Source organism: Equus caballus, chromosome 17 (assembly GCF_041296265.1).
Source record: "Equus caballus isolate H_3958 breed thoroughbred chromosome 17, TB-T2T, whole genome shotgun sequence".
In the NCBI taxonomy this organism is placed as follows: Eukaryota; Metazoa; Chordata; class Mammalia; order Perissodactyla; family Equidae; genus Equus; species Equus caballus.
Window position 1 is genome coordinate 52766138 of NC_091700.1, and position 9096 is coordinate 52775233.

A 9096-nucleotide genomic window follows, 5' to 3' on the forward strand; every position below is an offset into this window, starting at 1 on the left:
GCCAATATTGTAAACGGCAAGGTAAAAAAAAAAATTTGTTTTACAAAGCAGTTAAACTGTTGGAATCAAATTGCCTATGCATTTTTATCATACACATTTCTTCATGGTGGTTGTCAGGTCAAATATCAGTTCAGGTTTTCACGTTGTTATCTTACCTGCAAGCTGTTTTGAATTAGACCCATTATGGGAAGTTCAAGATTCATCTGGAGACTTTGGCCATATATGAACAGAATTTGGGGTACTTCCTATGTATTTCTCTCCTTTCCCAGGTCCCCTCTCTCATTTTTTAGCAGTTATACTTTCCCAGTCTCTGTCCTCTAGTTTTCTAGGCCAGAAATACCACGGTTTTCTATTAGAAATTTCGGCACTGTGTGACATGCTCTGACCATATATTTCCCTCAGGCTGAAGCAGTAGTAATAAGAAACTCAGTGTGTGCTGGTCCCTTCTTCCAATTCTCCACTTTCTGACAAAACGAATGCCTGAGTTTTCACTTTCCATGCCCTTCAAGTAGTCTTCTCACCCCCAGAGATTATCTTTATTATCAGTGGGGAGTTCAGCCTGTTAGAAGCTTACTCAGGCATAGTGGAAGTCAAATTATTCACATTTCAATTTTAAATTTCCATTAACCAAGTGTATACTATTTTTTTCTTCTTTTATAGCGAAAGATCTATGCTTATAAATATGATTAATATATATGAATATATAATAGAATATAAGTGGTTAACCCACTTTCCAAACTAAACCCAGTAATTATTCGAAATTAGGAAATTTGTTGCAAAATTTTTATTCATGTAAGAGCCTTTTGAGATGAACCTTTTTCATGCAAATCAAATATACACCTTAGATATAGGTAACACATTTAGAAACCATTAAGAATATCACGTTATAAAATTCAGAAGCAAAAATTATAATAGTATGTTGATTATTAGTCATTACTGCCCTTCTCTTGATAACTATTTCAATTTTCATTAAAGATTTATCCTTTTTCCATATAGCCTATGTGTTTTAGGAGAATGTAATTCTTCCTGTGCTCTAGGTCTAAGCTACTCATTATAATTCCATCAGCAATGTTTATTAGATCTGGAGAAGGCATGTGACTCAACACAATCTGATAAAATTGTAAGAAATATTTCCTGGGAAATTCTAAAGTTAAATGTCACTATTTTCCTGGATGAATGTTGTGGCATCTAGATATACAGCGGGCTTGCTACAGCCATTTGTTCACTATCAGAGAACAGAACCTTAAAATGAAGCAGGCAACCCAGCTGGCAGAACAGAAGATAGAAAGAAGCTGGATTCATAGAGAGTTCATTGAACTTCTGACTCAAATATACAAGACACATTAGCATCCCCTTCCAGGAACATTCCTTGTATATCAGGCACTATACCTCTTTTACTGTTTCAAACAGTGTCAGGGTTTTTTTTGTTGTTGTTGTAAATCACAACGTACCATATTTTATAAGTTTTCTTAAGAGCTGAAGACAGCAACACTATATTCTGTTATACTGTATTTTTATGTGCTCAGTTTTTCTGAAATATAAAACAATTATCCTTATCATAGAAAGACAAATTATTTTGCATTTGCCTATTTATGTGTTTTTCTTCCCTACTAACATAATTTGCATTTTATATGTCTGCATTACCACATCTAACTACAATCCTTAGTACATAGAGAGTGCCAATAAATGTTCATTGAATGAACACATTAATTGAGGAAGGACAAAACTCAGAGAAAACAGCCATTACAAAATGTATGTTTTCTAGATGTGGTAGACTGAATGCTTGTTCACAAATATTCAGTTCCTCCTTTGTGTGACAATTATATACCAATACCCTTTAAATGTACTCTCAGATATGTGACTTGCTTTGGCCCCCAAAATAGTAAAGTGTCATTTCTGAATTCCAGGCAGAAGTTTCTAGAGCCTGAGTGTACTTTGCTGTGATAGTTTTTCCTTGCTTTTGTGATCAAGGAAGCATGTGTGTAGATGGGATCATTATTAGCTTGGGTCACAGAGTGACGAAGATGAGCAGAGACCCCCTTACCAAACTGAGATGGATGTATAACATGAGGAAAATATAAACTTGGCTGGGTTAACCAATGATATTTTGGGCTATCTGCTACCACAGCATTATCTAGGTTATCATGACAGAAACATGATAGTGAATGAAAAACTGCCTGGAGAAACTCTGGTGAAAGGTTGTCTGAACACTGAGATATGGCTACTGGAAATTTACACGCAGACCTAGTTTTTATTAATTAAATGTTTAAAATGATAATAATGTATATTCTTGTATCTTAAAAACCATTTAATTTTAATAATAATAAATGAAGCTGAAATGGTTTTTATTTATTTATTCACAATGATTAATATTCATTAAAGTATTTTACTAGCCACCAAAATCTACTTTTTTCTAAGAATTGCTTAATTTATTCAATGATGGTTATCTTATAGCAGGGGTTTTCAGAAATATGTTCCACAAAGTAGGGAGAAAATTCTATATTATCATTTTTAATAAAATTACATATTTTATAAAGCCAAACTTTCTCATGTCTCTGTTATTGAGGCTTCGTCTGCATGTTTTATTATTCATTGTGCATTTGGATACTTAAACTTAGGTTATAGAATCTTGACAATCTAGTACCTCTAGTCCTTTCTTAGATTCTTGTTTCTCCTACTAAAGTTAAGATGCACAAAGAATTAGCAGCTGCAGAACTGTGATAATGAAATCTGAGATTAAGTTCGTTAACAATTAGGCTTTCCTTTGATGCCATCAGGTTTACTTAATAAAATATAATTAATTAATCATATATAAATGTCTGTTTTATCAGTTATTGAAATAAATAGCCATGCAACACACACACACACACACAGACATATCACCTATGCATGTATACACACTCTTCTGGAAACTGATCAGCCATATGAAATATTTCAGATGTGTCTTCTCAGAAATCACAGTGCCTCTGTTTAGAACAGATAATTTAAAATATGAGAAAAATCAAGGTGACAGGCATGTAAAAATGCACCTCTGCTTACAGCCTAGACTATATTAGAGTTCAAGCAAGTATATTCAATTTCACACAAGAACCAGAATTTCAGAAATACAAATTTAACAAGCAAAGTTGTATTAATATCTGAGGAATTACCTGGGATCCTGCAGAAACACATGCTGAGTAGCCATGCATTACCTGTTGTTGTCAAGGTAACCAGTACTCTAAAATTCTTACTAACAGATTCCTTCTAGATTATACCACAGATAGTATACCTGCAATTAATGCGAACATCGTGATGTTATATACAGCAGGGCTAATCAATATAATAGATTTCTTGAAATAGAACTTATTATTAGAGAACTCAGAATGGTTGTACAAGTTCAGTAGATATTCTATGGTTTCAGACGAAGCTGCAGGTCCGCAATAGAACTTGAGTAAAAGTTGTCAGCAAGTCACAGAATAAAAACAAAAAAGGAGATGAAACAGAAGAAAAGGGTTTCTTAATCATACTTTTTAAATTAAAATTCAAAACAAAGTTGGTTTCTTTTCTGTTTCTCACATTATATTGCATATCTTTATAACATTATATCAGTTTCAAGTGTACAAGATAATGGTTCAATATTTGTATGTATTGCTAAATACTCACCACAATAAGTCTAGTTAACATCCAGCAACACATGTAGCTACAAATTTTTCATATTGCATATTAATTTCAAATCAATGGAATCATGTTTGTGGTGTTAATCATCTTTAGAAGTCCTATAAAATATATTAATTGGAAAGATGAGGATACTGAGATTCACAATGTTTAAAATAAATTTAGAAATCATCTAACTAGTTAAGAAGGATCAAATTCCAAAACTTTGGCTTTTATATATCCTACCCAATGTTCTCTTATATGTACAATACTGCATTTCAGGAACTATGGTAATTTATGATAAGAGAGAGAAGACATTTTCACAGATGAAGAGTGAGGTGTGACAAAAAATGTGGGTGTTTATATGTTGAATATGCAACTGAAAGAATGACACATATGATCATCATTCCATCCTAAATATGAGTTCATTAGCATTGGATAGTTGGAAAGAACACTCATTTTGTAGTTTAAAACATAATTCTATTCTCCTACTTCCTAGGTCTTTTAGAAGGTAATTTAATCTCTCTCTGCTTTACATGTTTTCTTCTGTAAAATGTAAATGAGAATTCTCAGTAAATTGAAAATGTTTTGTATTGAGTGAACCCACGCATTTTAAAAATAATAATGGTGGTGAAGATAATGCTCACGCATAAAAAAGAATCATGCAGTTTACAGATTTCATATTGTTTAAGATTTTTAAAATTTTATAGATATTTTGCCATTAGAATTTGATATAAGCAAATATCAAGTAATCACCTGGGTTGGGTAAAAGGGAAGGAAGGAGAAAACTAACATTTATTGAGTAACTACTATACACCAGAGACTTTGATAGACATTTTGCATTATATTGCTATTTAATAACTGAAATTATTAAACAGTTATAAAACAATGTGTGAAGCAATATATATTTGGGAAAGCATGCCAAGAGTTAAGATTGAAAAACATTTATCCTTTATGGAAGTATTTTCTTTTGAATTGGGAACTTGAATTCTTTCAAGAAAAATATTTTTATTAATAATAACACCAGTAAACATAGTCATCTCAGTTGAGCAATAGTATCACTTAAAGTTGTTTGTTGAATTATCGTTTTACACGAAAGGGCATTATATGATTTGACACGTAGATCTCAAAAGACATCTGAAAAGGAGATTCTGTATAAATAAAAGTCAAATAACAGATAAGAAGGTCTACGAAATTGTGAGTCTAATTCTAGAAGAAAAATATCAAGAGAAGCAGCAAAAGGAAAATGGCTTGAGGCGCTGGAAGTGTATCAGATGTACCTACAGAAGAGTGAGAACATATTGGAATATAGTTTTCGAGAACAGTTGGTGGGCCCAGATTCAGCAAAATCAAACCTAATGATTAAAAGTAAATTTAAAAAGTGAGACATGGTTGAGTCTTTTTTTTTTTTCAATTTACAGGAAGATACAAAGAATCTTTAGGAACGTATGTATAATACCTACATCCTTTCCTACCTGAATCCTTTCAATGGAGCAGTCAGCATCTGAGGAGGTGTGACTCACCACTAGCTTTGAGCATGAAGAATTGAATCCTGTCGTTAGACAGTGGTCTGCAAAGGCCGCTAATTCTGTTAATACTGATGATGAATAATCTTGCTAAGTCTTTTAAATTCCATCAATAGACATGTGTATGTCTTTGTTTTTTCCTATGGTTGCCAAATTGATTTTTTCTAATTAGATAATAAGCTATTTATTTTTATCTATTTCCTTTGGTGTTTATTAGTTTTTAGCTCACTTCACTTAATTTTTATTCTTAACCTTTTCAACAACATTTAGATGCGGGGATCATAAAGTTACAGGGTAATTAGGAAAATAATAATAAGATTTTATTACACAGACTAAGAAATAAATTGGTTATATTTTATCTCCTACTTAGCTCTGTAGAGATCCTTCTAGTTCCTGTTTTATTCAGTCAATACCACATTTAGTCTCAGGATAACTCCTTGTTGTAATAACCTTCTAATAGAAGAGAATGTAAGAATTACCATAAATAAATCAGTGAATTTGGTGATGCAAGGAAAACAGAAACAGAACCTCTACTTCTACTCCAAGTTAGTAACAGCCTATCCATGATAATCCAGGCAACATGTTGGCACAGTACTGTTGCTTATTCTTTGAGAAATTCTTTATAGAAGTTTAGGAAGTCAGGTCTTCAACCCATGTATGCAGAATGCCTACAATATAAGAAAATGCTCTAGAGTAGCTCATACATGGGGAGAAGAAAGAAGAAAAACAGTTCTTTAGGAAGATTTGCTATTGTATCCCAAGAAGTTTAAACCTGAGGAACATTCTAGCCCTTCCTGAATACTGAGATCTTTAGACTGGGAAGAGCTTCTCATCATTTCACAATGACAGCTTAGCATTGGCAGCTCAGCATAGTTATAATTATTGACAATAAAGCAAAGATTTTTTGATCTCTAACTTGGCTTTACGTACCTGTGTGAAGACAAAGACAGGTAGCCCTTACTGGCAGTCAGAAATGACAGGGACTGAAAGATGTCAGAAGCTTCTGATTGTAATGGAGGCAGAAGCTTAGATCCTCTAAGAAGCATTTACAATTCAAGTTCAAATATTGATAGCATGACTCCTGGGGCAGTTTTAAAGATAGGTCCACAAATTCTTTGATACCTCTCCCCTCAAGGTGTGAAGCTTTACTCCCTTCCCCTTGAGTGTGGTCTCAGTTTAGTTACTTGCTTCTAGTGAACAGAATATACTGGAAGTGATAGGATGGCGTTTCCAAGATTAAGGCTATCAAAGACTTCAACTTCCCTCTTGAGTTTCCCTCAATCTTTCTCTCTCTGTCTCTCTCTGTCTCTGTCTCTGTCTCTCTTTCATAATTCACTCTTGAGGGAAGTCAGCTACCATGTTGCGAGGACACAGGCAGCCAATGCAAGGTCCACATGACAAGGAACTGAAGCTTTTAGCCAACAGCTAGCACATATGTGAGTTTGTTCAGATGCAGGTGCCCAGCAGCTTACCAATAATCATGTGAATGAACTTGAGAAAGCATCCTTCCCCAGTTGAGGCTTGAGATAACTGCAGCAGCCACCGCCAACTTGATTACAAACTTAGGAGAAACCCTGCTCCAGAATCATCCAGCTAGCTAGTCCTAGATCCCTCATCCACAGAATCTGTGAGACAATAAATGTTTATTGTTTTAAGAGCAAATTTGGGGTAATTTGTTATGCAGCAATAGATAAACAATGTAACTTCCAAAATATTCAGGCCAAATAAAAAAGAGGGATTTTCTTATCTAAATCCTAGGATTTGCCAATTGCAAATTTGTTATGATTTAAATGAGATGCTTTGACTAGGCTTAAAGTTTTCTTAAAGTTAGGCTAATAGTGATAAGATTATAACAACAACAAAGAATCTATTACTTATCAGTCTTTTAATATGTGGCATATATCTAGTACTTCATGTAATTTAATATTTATGTAAAAATAAAGAAATATACTTGGACAGTATACAAAATATTATTTGTACACACATACATATAATTAAAGTATAATTTATTGAACTTAAGGAATCCATTTGCATTTTCTCTGGTCTTATGATCACAACAGAAAATCAAGATTTTATCTTATCATAAATATTATGCCCTATACCTTTTATATCCTTATTCTAATATCGAATTTTCCTTTATATTTGATGGCTTTAAAAGAATTATGTAAAACGTTTAAATAATTATTCCTTCTCCATTTCTTTTCTTTAACTAAGTGAATCTAGATGTTAGATAGAATATTGATTCATAATAAATCATAGATTATTTGATCCTGTTATAGTGAAAGGGCTAGTTAGTTTCTTCGAGGAAATGAATGAAAAATAAAAATAAGACAATGAAATTAGTAATACGGAGTCATGAGTGATAATTAAAATTTATTTATTGAAACTGAAGAAAAATTATTCAAGAGAAATATGCAAATACTGCCCTAACTTCTATTTCAAAGTAAAACATTTAAAAGACTAAACAAAACAAAACAACAAAAAAAATCCCACCTCTAAACTCTACAGTTGTGTGCAAGGATGCTTATTCTGCAGAGCAGACAAAACAGGCATATGATTTGCTTGTCTCAAGGCGGATTTGAGAATGGAGAGTTACATTAAAAGGAAAGAAGTTTTGCAGCCTGGGTCCTTGAAGCACTGTGGGTGTTGATTTTCTGTTCATGAATCTTTTTTTTCATCCATTCTCATGTGTCTGTGGTTTCTTTCCTCTTTTATGCTTTGTCAGTGCTGCTGAATGCTGATGAGACAATACTTGGTGTAAACATCCTCAGGCAATCATTTGCAGATGATAAATTTAGAATCTGAAAACTTAAGCTTACTTTTATGAGTGCAATTTGGGTCAGGTTGCCCAATTACATATGGTAGCCGTGTGATTCTGAACACAGTGAGAGGGGAAACAGCCATCCCACGACAATTTTAATAGATTTAAGGGAAAAATAATGATGAGGAGTCGCAGAGAAAAATTCAGAGAGATGTTCCAAGTAATTTCTAGAAATTTTAGAAAAAATGCCTACAATGTTGTAATGTTTTGTTTAATAGAAAAATGAAAGTTTAAATGAGAGAAAGTAAATTTTCTATGTTAAGTAGAATGAATTACACTGGAAAATAAACAACATTAGGTAACAGAAGACAAGAATGAAATATTACATTGCCATTGATTAAGTATATGTCTTTGAAATGCCATCTCTTTTCCAAATATGTTCAGCATTAAAATAAAGCTAATAATGTCTGCTCTTGATCAAATTTGTTTAAAGGATAAAATCATGTAATTTATAAAATACAAAATACTCTAAATTCTAAGTGACAGCGTTAACTCATATGTCAGCTAAGGTCATTCAATTCAATAACATTACATTTTCTTTTACAATTATAATTAAAGTTTTATATGCATATACTTTAAAAATTATATTGAACAAAATGACTGATGATAAAGGGCAGAACCCGAACGTGCTACTCTCCTTTCCACTGTCCTTCCTTTATCTTCATACTTCCATGCCACATGAGATACTGTCATTTTGCCATTTACCAACCTTAACATTACCTACTGACATGCCATATCACAGAATAGGAGTTACATCTTTTGTGCCTACCGTTCTCTGAAAACACTTCTCCTCTTTCCATCCTTTCAATGTAGTTTTATCACAATTGTTAGTCAAATCAGTGGTCAAAGTACATGTTTTTATTTGACTATAGCTCCTTCTGAACTAAAACATGCCATATATTGTTTTCTTTATTACACAATTCCTCATTTTCTCTGGAGTGAGTATTTCCCTTGCATGTATTCACTTTGTTTTATTTATAAAATTTATATTGTTATTTCAGCTATTTCATCAGATCTGCCAAATACCTACCAATATTTTCAAAATGCTCAATTGTATAAATTCTTTTAGTTTCATTTTTTTTTTGACATCCTTCTTCTCAAAACCTAATTATATCC